Here is a 15,312-nt window from a genome sequence, read left to right as displayed (position 1 = left end):
AGGCAGGAGAATTGCTTGAACAGGAGAGGCGGAGGTTGCAGTGAGCCGAGATAGAGCCACTGCATTCCACACTCTGTGTCAGAAAAAAAAAAAAGTACCAGTAACCCAGTAACTATAACAGAAGGTTGTTTGAACCAGTTCAATAGACAGCACAGGTTGTTGTATATTAAAGTAAAATGTGTGAATGTCTTTTTTGATGTAAAAGGTTATACATTCATCATTTGTCATTAAAAAATAATTATTGCAACTCTACTATGTTCCAGGCCATTCTACATTCAAACTTATAAAACCCCTGGAGGCCCTGGGCCCTACTGCGTAGTAAAAATGCCTCAGAAGCTCCTGTAATTCCCTTGGCCATACTATTGATATTCCAAATGATATTACTATTTGAGCATAAGTGTGTGGCTAGAAAAAAGCAGTCAAGAATGATGGACTGGATGCAGGCAAGAGTGTGCCTTTCACTCACCTCAGGGTCTGTGAGCTGGTTTTGTGGATTATGAACTTGTTGCGGATGGTCGACGGGAACTGTCTGTGGTTTGGTTTGTCAGGGGGCATCAAACAATGTAACTGCCCCCTCATCAGCATGTCAAATTGTATTATTTCTCATCTCATGTAAATTCTCTGATGAACATTCTTATTTCCTGCAAGATTATTTGAGATAAAACTGAGAGTTAAGATATAAGTAATTTGAAATGGATTTCCACGATTACTAACAAGAAATCCTTGTGAACCCACTTCTTTGTCCATGGACCACCAAGGGGAGTGCAGAGAGAATTGCAGTTCCATGTGACCAATTTCCTCTTTAATTATGCATTTTACACTAATAAATTTTAAAACATGATATTTGAGAAGGACTCAGACTTCCACAAACTGCCTGAAAGGTCTATGAGCCAAGAAAGTTTAAGAGTAATGTGGAAAGTAAATATAAGCATTTGTGGAACAGTGGTGAAAGGAATACAGAAATTAAATAGTAGAAACAAGAGCACTAATAAAGTTTAGGACTGGTCAGTCCTGTCTTCCTCTAGCATATGAAATTGGGGCTGCAGCTGGCATCGCAACATCACTGAAGTCTGCATGTTTGGAAACCTTCACACATCCTCATGAGGAAGGGAACAAGCACAGCAGTGTGTGATTCTGTGGACAATCATCTTGGAGCTATTGGATTTAGCAGTGGCTAAAATGGCCACATATTTTGAAAAGGAAGCAAGTCCTAGAGCTTGTTAGCTTGAAACTGGCAAGCAATCACAACTTTTTTGTCTGACCACATTTTACTTTTACTGCTTAGTGAAAATATACCCCAAACATCGGTAATGTCTAAGTACTTTCATTAAATGGTTTTATTTAATAAGTGAGGAAGACGTTTCCTCATCTCACCATATCCTGTGATATGTTTTTGAGTTTGCAAATTGGAAAGCAGGCCCAGAGACTAGTATGTCTTGGGTGGCCTTTCATAGCCCAAACTACTTGTAATCTCCTATTTCCCATTTTCTCCTCTCTTTCTTTCTCCACTGCAGGATTAATGAAGACTCAGGAATATGGACATATTTTCAGAACCATGTTAGTCATAGTCCAAGGAACTCATAAATGTATACAGACTATTTTTTTTAAAGTTATGTCACACATTTGCTTTTTATTATTTATTTACCTTTTATAATTTCAGCTTGTATTTTAGATTCAGGGGGTACATGTGCAGGTTTGTTACTTGGGTATATTGTATGAGGCTGCGGTTTGGTTGTATGATTGATCCTGTCACCCAGGTAGTAAGCATAGTATGCAACAGTTAGTTTTTCAACACCTGCCCTCCCCCCCCCCACCTGTAGTAGTCCCCAGTGTCTATTGTTCTTTCTTTTATGTCTATAACTACTCAATGTTTAGATCTTACTTATGAGTGAGAACGTGTGATATTTGGTTTTCTGTTCCTGTATTAATTTGTTTAGGATAATGGCTTCTAGCTGCATCCATGTTGCTGCGAAGGATATGATTCATTCTTTCATATGACTATATAGTATTCTATATACCAGACTGTCTTAAAATAAAGGCAGTTTTCCTCTTAATGAGAGAACTGCAAATAATGAAAGTATGTTCAAAAGTTATTTAAAATCAAAACAAGCTAAGGGTCTTTATCCATTTTGTGCTGCTATAACTGAATATCCAAGACTGAGATCTTTATAAAGAACAGAGACATATTTCTTATAGCTGGGAAGTCCAACATCAAGGGTGTGGCATCTGGTGAGGGCTTTCTTGCTGCATCATCCCATGGTGGAAGGTGGAAGGGCAACAGAGCATGCACAACAGAGAGGGTTGAACTCATTGTTTTATCAGGAACCCACTCCTTCAGTAACAACATGAATCCAGTCATAAGGGCTCTACCCTCATGAGTCAGTTACCTCTAAAAAGTCCACCTTCCCAACACTGCTGCACTGGGGATTAAGTCTCCAACACATAAACTTTGGTGAACACACTTAAACCATAGCACTAAGTTAGTTATACTGAATTTGAACATGCACGAAGTGTTACTATTTGCAGTTCAAATCCTATTAAAAACTGTTGAGGTATAACTTATAGCAGGCTCAAAATGCCTTTCTTTTAATGTTTCAGGGTAAGAATGGAGAAGGAAACAGGCTTAATGTGGCCAAAAACTTGCATATTCTAATGTGGCCACTCAAACATTTTTTCTGTCTCTCTCTAGAGTTTAAAGGCAGGATAAAAATATCTCTGATTTAGAAATCAGAATTGATTTCCACTTTTACAGATGTGCAGCTGAAAACCTTGGAATCTTCCTTGGACCTTCTTTTTCTCTTGCACCTCACATACGGTTTGTCAGCAAATGTTGTCACCTTTACCTTCAGAATATATTCATACTCCATCACTTCTCACCACCTTCTCTGTGAGCTTCCGTGTCATGGCCACCATCTCTCTCCTGGATGACTCTACTGGTCTTCAAACTGGTCTTCCTCTTTCCCTCTTGCTCCTGTTAGTTTATTTTTTTAACACCTTAGACAGAGGTTGGTTAAAATGTTAAGTCAGATCATGTTACCCCTCCACTCAAAACCCTGTGATCATTTTCCATCTTACTCAAAGTTCCAGTCATGGCCCTTGCAGTGGCCAGCCAGGCCTTTCATTCTGTTCACATTAGCTTTCTTGTCTCATTTCCTCATACTTCCCACTCTGCTTCAGCCACACTGGCCCATTGCTTTCCCTTATCTTCAAACCCTGGAATAGTGGCTGTCACATAGTAGGTACTCAATAAATTTTTGATAGATGAATGGTAACTCAAGTATCTTCTGTGCTTATACTGTGATCTGAAATGCAAAGAAAAATGGACTAAGTCCCTCATTTGGTGTTTAGCTCCTAATGCCCCTTGTAAGTTCCTGGGGAACTTAAATATCTTTTATTTTCTTTCTTTATTATTATTATTTTTTTGAGATGGAATCTTACCCTGTCACCAGGCTGGAGTGCAGTGGTGTGATCTCAGCTCACTGCAACCTCCACCTCCCGGGTTCAAGCAATTCTCCTGCCTCAGCCTCCTGAGTAGCTGGGACTACAGGTGTGTGCCACCACTCCAGGCTAATTTTTGTATTTTTAGTAGAGACAGGGTTTCACCATGTTGGCCAGGATGGTCTCGATCTCTTGACCTCATGATCCACCTGCCTTGGCCTCCCAAAGTGTTGGGATTATAGGCGTGAGCCACCATGCATGGCCTTCTTTTTGGTTTTCAGAAGCTCTAAATCATGATTTCCTCTGAAGTTTTTGTTTGCATTCTGCATTCTGCCTTCCCTGCGTACTGTCCTTTTTCTGCATCATGTTGCTCTGTTGGGCATGCTTGAATCCTTCACTCCCCACAGCTGTGTGTATAGCAGGCTTGGTTAAGATTTGGAATAATTAATGTTTAGGTCCTTGCTTTCTTAAAAGCCATTACTTTCTGCACTGAGAACTTTTGATGGATTCATCTACTCAAACTCCAGTCTCCTTCCATTTCCTCAGTTTTGCTTTTTCTCTTTCCCAAAGTACTGCATTCCTTCTTAGGACATCTGATTATCAGAGCATTCTTTTATTTCTGAGCCAGACTATCTCATATGGTTTCTACCCATTAGTGGATAAAATTCATTTTCCTAATTCTGTAATGCTCATTTAGAACAAATAACATCCCTTTTTCAGTGCTTCTCAGTCTTCTGGGGCTCTATGAAAGTATTACAATCCTGGATAATTTGACTAAACATAGTTTTCTTAAAACGAAAACCATTCCTCCATCTGGAAAGTTCCATTTATTTTGGAAAAAATATGCTTTATAGTGATTAGGCCTCAGATATAAGCTCATTAGCCATATTACAGGCTGCATTTATTAATACATATTGGCCTTTTCAAAAAACTTCCTTAATGGATCTCTTGATATAGTAAAAACTGTGAATGGTTTTAATTGTCTAATGTATATTTTATGATGGATAAAAATATTATTATATCTGAATTCATGCTCCATTGCTAAAACTTAAGAATGTTATAAATAAACTACTTGAAATGTCCCATTTTGTTGGGGAAAAAAACTTCTTATGAAGCTTAATGTGCAGTTAATTCAGAGCCTACGTAAGAATGGCCTCTTCTTAAAAGTCTAACTATTCATTACGTGGCATTTTGTAGAGAAATTTAACTAAAGCAATGTAGGCAGCTTCACTCCAGTTCTTGGCAATAAGCAACACTGATGATTAATGACCTACATTGGTAATTGGCTCTTGGTTACAGATGTCATGGACATTTAAGAGATGAGACTATAATGAATGAAAATATCTCAGTAGTTCAACTAGCACTTACTCACCGAGGGATTAAGGTGACCTGACATGCTAGTACAAGGCTGGTTATGTAAAACTGCATATGCTGTTTTTAGGTTTTCCTTGCATGGCAGTTTCTTTTCACTCAAAAAAAAATCTTAGGAAAGTCTGCCAAAGAGAGAGCATTATGAAACAAATGCTACCAAAAACATTTGAAACCAACCTGCTAGTCAACGTAAGAGAAGTGGTTTCTTATTTTCTAAGCAAGTGACATTTCCTAATGATCACCTGCTATGAATGGGCTGTATTGTTACGTTCTGTCAGACTTTAGCTTTATAAAGGTCTGTGCCTACAGGCGAACCCATGGGAACTGGGTCCTGGATTCTGCAAAGAAGAACCAAATCCAGAATCACTGTCCGTGACCATCTTAAAGACCTGGCATAGGAAGCATGCCTTTCTTCTTGTTGAAGTTTGCCAGCTTTGCACTTGGATTTGCCTTTTCAGATTTTGATGCCTCTGTACACTGAGATTTGTCAGTTAGTCATAAACTTTGCCAATAACTGACCATACTGTGTCCACCCACGATTTTTTTTGTTTGTTTGTTTTTTGTTTTTGTTTTTTTTTTTTTTTGCTTCGAAAACCAGTTTTCCACAAGTCTTTACTTTTTTGGCTTCCCATTGGAGATTTTAGACTCGGGCAGTTGGGGGAGTGGCAGTAACTAAGAAAGCAATTCTCAGCATGAAAGCCAGTGAAAGACTTGGAAATATGAACATCTCGGTTGTTTCTGGAATAACAGGCTGTATTTCAGCATGGCATGGGGCGTGTGAATGCATATGGTGCAGTGGACTCTAATGTTAAGCTCCATGTGATCATAAGGGGCTCAACTGCCACTTATAACAGCTTGGCAATGTCTTGTAGACTTGAAGTTTTCAAACAGGATAATGAGATATGACCATCTCTTCTTACGTCTTTGGAAGATAGCTGTCTTAGGGTGAATGACTTATGGAGCAAGAGGAAAACTGGAACAAGAACTGAATGTTTTTGTTAACTCATCACCAAGATAATGAGGACTTAAATTAGGGAAGGGGCCATAAGGGGGATAAGAAGAAGAACTTCTGTGGTAGGTAAGGCAGGACATGGCGTGTCACAGAGGTAAGAGAGAAAACAGGAAGAGCTGAAGCTAGCTCAGAGTTTTCTAGCCTGTGGGGGCAGAAATGATGGCTTTGTTATGCGAGGTATGCAGCACATGAGGAACTAGGTTTTGTTGAGAAAATGTTGAGGTTCGAATATGTGGAGTTTGAAGGGCTGATAAGACATTTTTCTGTTAATTAAGGTCCAGCTAGTAGGCAGAATTTAGGATTGAGGTCAGGGATGAAAGACACAGAATTGTCAGTTATCTACTTGTAGGAAATGTTTACTCAGTGTGAGCACAGTCAGTCCTTGGAGGGCAGGTCTAGGTTTTGTTCACTCCTGTGTTTCCAGCCTCCAGTGACTGGCACAGATATTACACCGAATAAATACTGAGTGAAATAATGTGTCATTTAACTCCCCACTCCATTTCTTCTTTCCATTTCTCTACCAATTACTCCAAAGAAAAGAAATATTAACCTTAAATAGTTGTATTATTATGATTTTCTTTCTAATTTAGAAGATAAATTTGCAGACTTAGAGGAGACTGATAATATTTTCAACACAATGGCTAAGTATTCTTGATCTCTTATTTTCAATCTTGCTAATGCTAGCCTTTTTTTTTCATACTATGATTAACAACTTCTGCAAGACATTCAGACTTTATCACAGGTCTTGAACTAAAGTTAATTTTACTGTTTCATTGACTGCTATAGCAATATATTAAAATTAAAAATAAATATTCAGTTATGCAATATTAGGAATAAGGTTGGTTTCAACAAAACAGGTAGCCTTTCTAAAACAGAGAATGTGGTGAAAATAACAATGTTAAATTACAAATTAAACTAGTTCTTTGTTAGTGAGTAAAAGCATGTTCTTGGAATTATGATTTTTTTTTTTAATAAAGTGATTTGGGAGAAAAGTTTGACTTTATCGTGATTTTCAGTCTAATCACATTATAGCCCAAATTGACCAGTCTGAAGGTTTTTGGTGGTGGTAACGAGACAGGTATAGCAAAGGTTTAATAACTTGTGCTGTGTTTTGGCTACCTTATGTTATTTGTATATTATCACTTTGTGTTTTAGAAATTGCCAATGTTTCTTTTTTTCTGAAAAAGAATTTTTATGTCTAAAATGAGCTTTTAAGGGATTTGACTGAACAATAACTTTGGAAATGATAACCGATTTTATATGACTCTGATTAATTGTCAGCCACTTGTAAGCTCCTTGAAGAAAGGAACTAGATCTTTGTGTGTGTGTGTTCATGTATATGTATGTGTTAGGAAGTTTACATCCAACAGGGAAATTTATGTAATTTATACATGCTGAATGTGGATGAGGAAATGAGTGGTCATTGAATAGTGATTGTCTACAAGACATTTTCAGAGACAAAAACTACATTAAACTGGTTTCAGGAAACATCATAATTCCTTAATATAGCTTTTGAACCAATGACTTTCAGAGCTGTTCAGAAGGACGCCATTGTTAAACTCATGTGCTATCTTTTCAGTCTGTGAAAAGCACGTGGCATGTCTGAACTGGCAGAGAAAAGTAGGAATGCCTGTTGATTGCTCTTTTTTGTTTCTGGTGAGCAAATCAAATATTTAGAAGACTCTCAGTGACTTCTCCTTTTGCATTTTCTTTTCTATTCCAAGTCAAATGTCACATAACATAGTAGGGAAGCCTGAAAACTGACAGTCTCCCCCGTTGAGTATAAGCCCTATATCAGTATTTTTCTTTCCAAAATATTAGCCAGGGCTGTCACATTCTCTTCTATCTATGACCACCTCAGAATACACCTCTGCATAAGTAGGGAAGGTGCCGTGCTCGTGGGAGCCATGTTCAGTGAAGCCCAGATTGCATTCTAAACATTTCAGAGCACTGGGATGGCAGATGCCAGCAGAACGCTGTCCCTTGTCGGTCTCTGTCATTTCTCTTCATCCCCATGGCTGCCTGTGAGAAAAGTATAAAACCTCCTAGACTATGTCTAATTATATAATCCCAGGTGGGCCAAAACTGCTCCCTCTCTTCAACTAATGATAAGTTTATGATCTAGGGAAGAAGAATTGATAGTCCTGGTTATTTTTATGCTAACTGGTGCCAAGACAGATGCTGTTTCGTTCTTGGAGGTATCTAGAGAGGTCTCTCCCTAAGGCGCATCATGGAAACAGATTTGGACTGTTTTCTGAGTACCAAAAAGGAAATTTTTTCCTTCTTCTCCAGGCCTTAGGGTATAGCAGCGAGATTATCTGTTAGATCTTTTAAAAGGGAAGTATCCACTCCCTTCCCCCGCCCCCTTTTATTTAGACACAGCTCTCTTGCCCAGGCCTGATTGCAGTGGCCTTATCATAGCTCACTCCTGGGCTCAAGCAGTCCTCCTGCCTTGGCCTCCCACAGCACTGGGATTACAGGCTTGAACCACCATGCTGGCTGGAAATATCCTCTTTTGAAGAGCAAAAACTCTGTTTCCGCCTACTTCAGATTAGTGCTCCTCCTGTACCGTCTGTGACTGCTGTGTCTCTGGGCTGCTGCTGAGCTTGTGACTGTGTCTCTGCCCCCGTCCACACCCCCTGCCTGGCTCAGGCCTCAGAATGCTACTCCGACCTCCAGCACGGACTCGATGTATTTCTCATGAAAACTAATTGAATTTCATTTCTGAATGCCTGGATTCTCAATCAATCATTAGATTATAGCTCAGCCACTCCCCATAGGGCCCTAAAGGAGAGGAAGTGCTGAGAGGACACTCTGGCTAAGGACTTTTCCTCATGACAAGGCAGGGCTTTGGAGAAATACCTCTCGTGCCCTGGCGAGTGAACCTTGCATGAGCTGGGAGGGCCTCTCTTGCCTTCTCATTGAGGTCTAAACTACTGATGGGGAGAGGGCCCTTACACCTGACGCTACATGGCCATATCACTCTGCAGGTGAAAAAGGGTATGGAAAGATAAACTCATGAAAAGTCCTGTTAGGTATCGCCAGCCATGGGCTCCTCCCCCAGCCCTGACTTCTGTCTCTGCACCGGCCACACAGAGGCCATTCAAAGCTGTATGGAGGGGTCAAAGAGGACACAAGACTACTCACTCAGAGCTTCCTATTTGCTTTTTATTGTAAGGTGATCCGTCACCTTTTATAATGCCCGAATTGTGTCTTTAAAGCCCCCTTGCTTTTGTTCACTTTGACTACTAGTGAGACTTCTCTTCTTCCTTGGAGGTAGAGGAGGTGAGCAGCAGGGGGAGAAAAAAGCACTGAGTTCCTTCTGGAAGTCAGTCATTTCAGCCAATACCATGTATTTCAATGCTTTCCCATTTTGTTGCCAACAATAGCTTTTTGACACAGGCCTGTCTTCTCCTGGGCATCTCCTTCTGCTGGAGTTTCATGACTTTAGTGGATAAGACCTCCAGTCTTTCCCTAGGCTATTGGCTCAGGGTGGGTTCTGTGTCTCAGCATTCTCTGAGAGCAGCTGGGGGCTCAGGGAGGGACATGCCTGCCTTCTGCTCCTACATGGGGGTTGAGAGCCCTGGGTCTCCAGGGACTGCAAGTGGCCACAACTTTCTTTCCTTTCTCATAGCCTAGTTTCTGCTTGGCAATCCACAGCACATCTAGCCTGTCCTTGCCTTTGAACCCTCACTCACACAGTTCCTGTTTTCTGGAGTCCTTTTCCTTATGACATTTCAAATTTGACTCATCCTTCAAGGCTTTTCAGGCTTCAGGGAAGCCTGAAAACTGACAGTCTCCCTCATTGAATATAAGCCCTATGTCAGTATTTTTCTTTCCAAAATATTAGCCAGGGCTGTCACATTCTCTTCTATCTATGACCACCTCAGAATACGCCTCTGCATAAGTAGGGAAGGTGCCGTGCTCGTGGGAGCCATGTTCGGTGAAGCCCAGTTTGCATTCTAAACATTTCAGAGCACTGGGATGGCAGATACCAGCAGAACGCTGTCCCTTGTCGGTCTCTGTCATTTCTCTTCATCCCCATGGCTGCCTGTGAGAAAAGTATAAAACCTCCTAGACTATGTCATCTTAACTCTTAAGCCCTTAGAATTTCTTTTGCAAATGTAGAGATTTATTCCATACTGTCTTATACTTGTGTTCAGTGAGACACACTTGTGTCCTTATACTAATTCCATTTCTCTATTTTTTTTCTTGGCTCACACTTGCCAAAATTATTCTGAGTTATTTGCAGACTTCTACCTAGAATCTAAGTGTCTTTTGGTGCCTAGCTACTTCCTAGGGATCTGATTAAATTCGATGAAACCTTGCTTCCCCAGCTACTGACAGTCCAGAATTCTCCCTCCAGTTGCTGAATATCTGGGGTCACTTTCTCATCACTGAGATAGATGCTGCTTTGTTTATTCTGCCTTTCACTCTGCTCTAGAGCAGGGGTTGGCAAATTATGACCATTACCTGCAGGCCAAATCTGGCCTATTGCCTGTCTTCGTATGGCCTGTGAACTAAGAATGAATTTCACAGAAGCTTTACTGATAACATAGTCAATTAACTCATATTTTGTATGTGATATGTATTATATACTGTAATCTTACAATAGACAGAAGAAGACCTTATTAAGAAAATCATAAGGAAGAGAAAATATATTAACTATTCATTAAGTGGAAGCGGATCATGGGAAAGGTCTTCATCCTTATTGTTTTTATGTTGAGTATGGAGGAGAAGGGGCTGGTCTTGCTTTCTCAGGGGTCATAGAGGCAGAAGAGGTGGAGGACATGGAAGGGGAGGCAGGAGAGGCAGGCACACTCGATGTAACTTTTTTTTTGAAAAAAAAAACCATGCATAAGTTGACTCATGCAGTTCAAAGCTGTGCTGTTCACGGGTCAGCTACACATGCCTTGCGGAGTGCTTACACTGGAGTTATTGCTCTTTGACTCTTTTCTAACTCTACACATCATTCTTTTTTTTCCCCCCACTTTCTACCCAATCCTCTCCCTCCCTGCAATGTCTGGCAAATTTATTTTCTTATCTACCATAGCTCAGTTTCACCTGAAACAATGTCTCCTGGCACATTTACCTCCAATGAGGAAATCTGGGGCCAGCTGTTAATATAATGGCATTTCCTATCTTTCTCTACGTTTTTAGTGCACCTTAAACAAAAGCATTGTCTCCTTGATAATCTCTCAGCTTCTTTACTCTAACTTTTAAGATTTATTAAAATATTTGAGAAACAATGTGCCCGATAATTAGAATCAACAATAAAATATAAATATCATGGTTTCCAAGAATCCTGGAGCATGGTGTGGGGTAGGAGATGGGGGATGGCAGGGACCTAAAGAGGTCATTGAGGCCGTGAGATAATGATTCACTTAAGTCCCACAACTGGATAGTATCGCTTATCATTCACATGAGACCAGGACTCAGGTTTCATGTGAATTGACTCACATCAAACCATACTAGCTCCTCGAATGTCCTTTAAATTTTCTCCCAGTAAGGAATGATACAAACAAACAAATCAACAAACATATAATTTCACATATTTAACTAGTAGAGCAAGAGGATCTAAAGTAATAATCATGATATGGTGTCAACTGTGGAAAGCTATCAGGATGGAATTGCCAATGAAGTGCCTGAGATGGTGATAGCATTCACGTGTATAGACAGGTAGATGGAGTGCCCCTTCTAAGCTTCCTTCTTAAATAGCACAGCACCAAAGACAATTATCTCTACTGAATTGCAAAAGCAGTAATTATTCTATCTCCTAGAATACTCCACGTTTTCCTATTTTCTCACCTCACCGCTAATTTAAGATAACTCGATGGCATTTAAGTAGGAGAAGAGAATTTGTATGTAAATGAGGGAACAGACAAAAACAGGTTATTAAAGTCCATTGGATTCTAGAAAGCTTCACATTTGATTAAAAAACTATGATTCTACAAAAGTGTTTAAGAATATCTGGAGATTTTTTTCCACTAAATTATTTTGAGAATAGTAATGTGATTTTTATTCCAGAGCAAAATGAATTCTGCAGCAGCTCTGTAATAAAAGTGCAGCAAGGTGAAAATTATCTGAAAACTTTGCCTGCCTCAACCATAGCATTATCACCATATATATCGGGAAGCAGAGGCATTTCTGCCAGTTCATTCTCTCCTTTTAGCTGTGACTTTTTGATAGGACGTGTATGTATTATATATCTGTGTGTGTATATATATATGTATATGTGCATACATACATAACAGCAAAATTTTTACTATAATTATTAAAATGCAAAATTATAAACAACTTCACATAAGTAGAATTTTTTAGAATTTAAAAATTATGTCAACAAATTACATGGTTAACATTATTTATGTTAATGTTAATTATTTGAAGGTAATCACCACTAATCTTCAATAGGATGTGAGGTTTCTTACAGTTTTAAACACATTGTAGAATCAGACAACAGAGACCATCAGTTCAGTGTTAAAGAAACAGAAAGCATTGTTTGATGTGTGGTTTTAAACCACTATGTTTATGGTAAATTTTTACAGCAGCAATAGGAACCTGATACAGATGGATACCTTCTGAAAGTCTGGTGAAACCTGTGAGTCTCTTTGCAGGATAATATTTTAAAATGCAGAAAATAAAATAAATAGAAATAACACATATCTCTATGTATAAAATAAAATACAGAGATACAAGAAAGGAAATCAAGTAGATTAAAAACTTTTACCATAACATTAAACAAATTCGTGATATAGTAATATATGTACTTTGTGTTAATATCTTAAATGACAAGATAAATCATTTAAAATACGGACAAGTTAAATATTATCTTGTATTTGTCAGTGTGAAGGCTAACCATTTGTTGACTCTGCCCGATTCATGTTTAACAAGTTGTACAGTCCTATAGAGGATTAAGAATTGAAATTTGAACAGTACAGATTTGTAAAAGTTTAACATTTGACTTTTCATCTTTTTCCAAGTTTGGTCCAGAAAAAATTGTGGGAAACACTGGAAAACAAAGTCATTGTCTGGGTCACCAGTAAGAAAATACATGATTTCACTGTTAACTGAATAACTGAGAGGAAGAATTACCCACTAGTTGGCAAGCTATCTTGCATAAGCATTGTTAGAAAAATTCCATGCAATTTCTAAAGGGGTTTAATAAGTACCATGATTTCAAATTAGAGATGAGTATAAATATTATTTTGATATACCTGTGAAAACCATATTGTGGTATGAAAATATCTATGCTATTTTTGTGACAAAATGACAGATACCACTAGTACTTCTTTCCTGTATTTATAATTTAATGAAATGCTAAATTTTACTAGAGATTAAAACAAAAGATTTATTCTTTTCAATTCATGTTCGTGGGCCCTGTAAATTCTATCCATAGGTCCCAGGTTGAGAACAACTAGAAAGGAAGCAGGGCAACGAGTCGTTTTGTAAAATGGAGCTATTCTTCTTCCTCCTTTTCATTCTAATTTTGAGGAGAAGGGTTGTCTTGCTTATGAACATAAATCACATTAAAATACACAAAACACACAGAGACATGATGGGTCTGTCTTGCCAGCCCCTGACGGTGGAGCTTTGATTGGTTGTGGCTAAGGGATCAATTTCTCTCCATATGTCTTCTTTTTCTTCCTTAATCAAAGTGTTTCTTCTCATAGGGAGGCAAGTGATTTTTTAAAATTATTTGATAATGAGAAAATTGTATTCTATGTCATAAGAAAATAATTAAGTGGGGGGTCAAGAATGGAGGTTAAGCAGATATTTAGATCAGATCATTTGTGAGATGATTTGTAAATATGCTGTATGTACTGAACGTGTGTGTTCTGAGTTCATTTGTTGAAATCCTAACCCCCAATGTGATGGTATTAGAAGGTGGGGCTGCTGGGAGGTGATTCAGTTATGAGGGCAAACCCTCATGATGAGATTAGTGCCCTTATCAAAAAGATCCCAGAGGGCACCCTCGCTCCTTCCATCCTGTGAGAAGATGGTCATCTGTGATTCAGAAAGTGGTCTCACCCGGGGAACCAAATCTGCTGGCACCTTCATTTTGGACTTCTAAGCTTTCACAACTGTGACAAATAAATGCTTATTGTTTAAGCCGCCCAGTCAATATCATTTTGTTATAAAAACTCGATGGATTTTATAATATATGTCATATGAAAATTAAGGGAAAATGATATTATGTTGTCTGTACTGTCATTTCAAGGAAAGTTATAGAATCGATTTGAGCATGAATATCCTGATAGTTCTAACCAATCAGACATGTTACTTAAAGAAATCTTGTCCTATGAGGGAGCAGACGATACGGTCCAATAGATCTATAACTTCAGTTGTACAACCCACCTTGGAGAGTAGCATGGGTGTTCTTCAAATACTTAGGTATTCTCTGATATCAAGAGTGAAGTGCCCATTGTTTATAATTCACAGAAACAATGGACCTGTTTCCCACAACCCTTTTAAAATTTAACGTTACTCATTTTTTATTAAAAAATCTGTTTTTTTCTATATAAAATACGGCTCTTATTTAACTTGTTGTCATGAAGACAAATTGAGCCAGTTGACTCAGTAGTAAAATAGACCTCTGTTCAAATGTAGTCAGTTAAAAAGTCCAGCTAAGTTGGCATTTTGCAGGGTTTGCATTAAAGCACAAGGAATGATAACTTGCTGAAGAGCAAACCAGGCAAAACAGACATCCAAGTTCATAAGAAAGTTGAAATCTGGAAGGAATACCTGAGCTTTTTGAAAATGACAAGGAAAGCTGCACCTGAATTCTGCTGTGACCACAGTGGATTCAATTCTATTACTTAGCCATATGAGACAAAGGTAGATCTCATGAGGTTTTTAGAAAGAACCTAAGGTATATTATGACAAGTGAGAATACATAATAAATCGATAACCAGATGCTGCTGGCTGTAATGGAATTTGTTGATCCATAGCAGAGACTTTGGATTAATTTTCAGTGTAAAAAATGCATCAGAAACAGCTGAATGAAACTTGTAGAAAACTGAATTGTGAAGAATTTCTTATCTGATTCAAGACCGAGGGACAGAAGCAATCTTCACTAGAGTGTGAACGCTGTATTCACAGTTGCTGATTTTTTGCTAGTAATCTTAGATTTCATATGTTTTGATATTTCTTGCCTCCCTCCCTGACCGACCACACTCATTTGTAGTTGTGTGTATGCACTCATGTATGTGGGCCATAGAATGTGTGTGAAGAAGATGTAGATTTGTGCATATGAATTGCAAATTAACCAGAGCTACAGAGTAGACAGATCGGTAAGTTTATTGGGCTTTTATAGTGACCTACTAGAGTCCTTGATGAAGGCTATGGAGCTAAACATGGAGCTAGAGACATATCTCAGGCAAAATTCTTATTTAAACATGCAGAGCTACAAGTCCAAATATCCCTTGATATTTGAAAACACTATTGATGTCTATTATCATAGTGCCCCCAATGGTTACAAGGACTTGGGAATT

This window comes from Rhinopithecus bieti, unplaced genomic scaffold, assembly GCF_001698545.2.
Source record: "Rhinopithecus bieti isolate Rb0 unplaced genomic scaffold, ASM169854v2 scaffold_66246, whole genome shotgun sequence".
NCBI lineage: Eukaryota > Metazoa > Chordata > Mammalia > Primates > Cercopithecidae > Rhinopithecus > Rhinopithecus bieti.
This window is presented reverse-complemented; position numbering follows the sequence as displayed.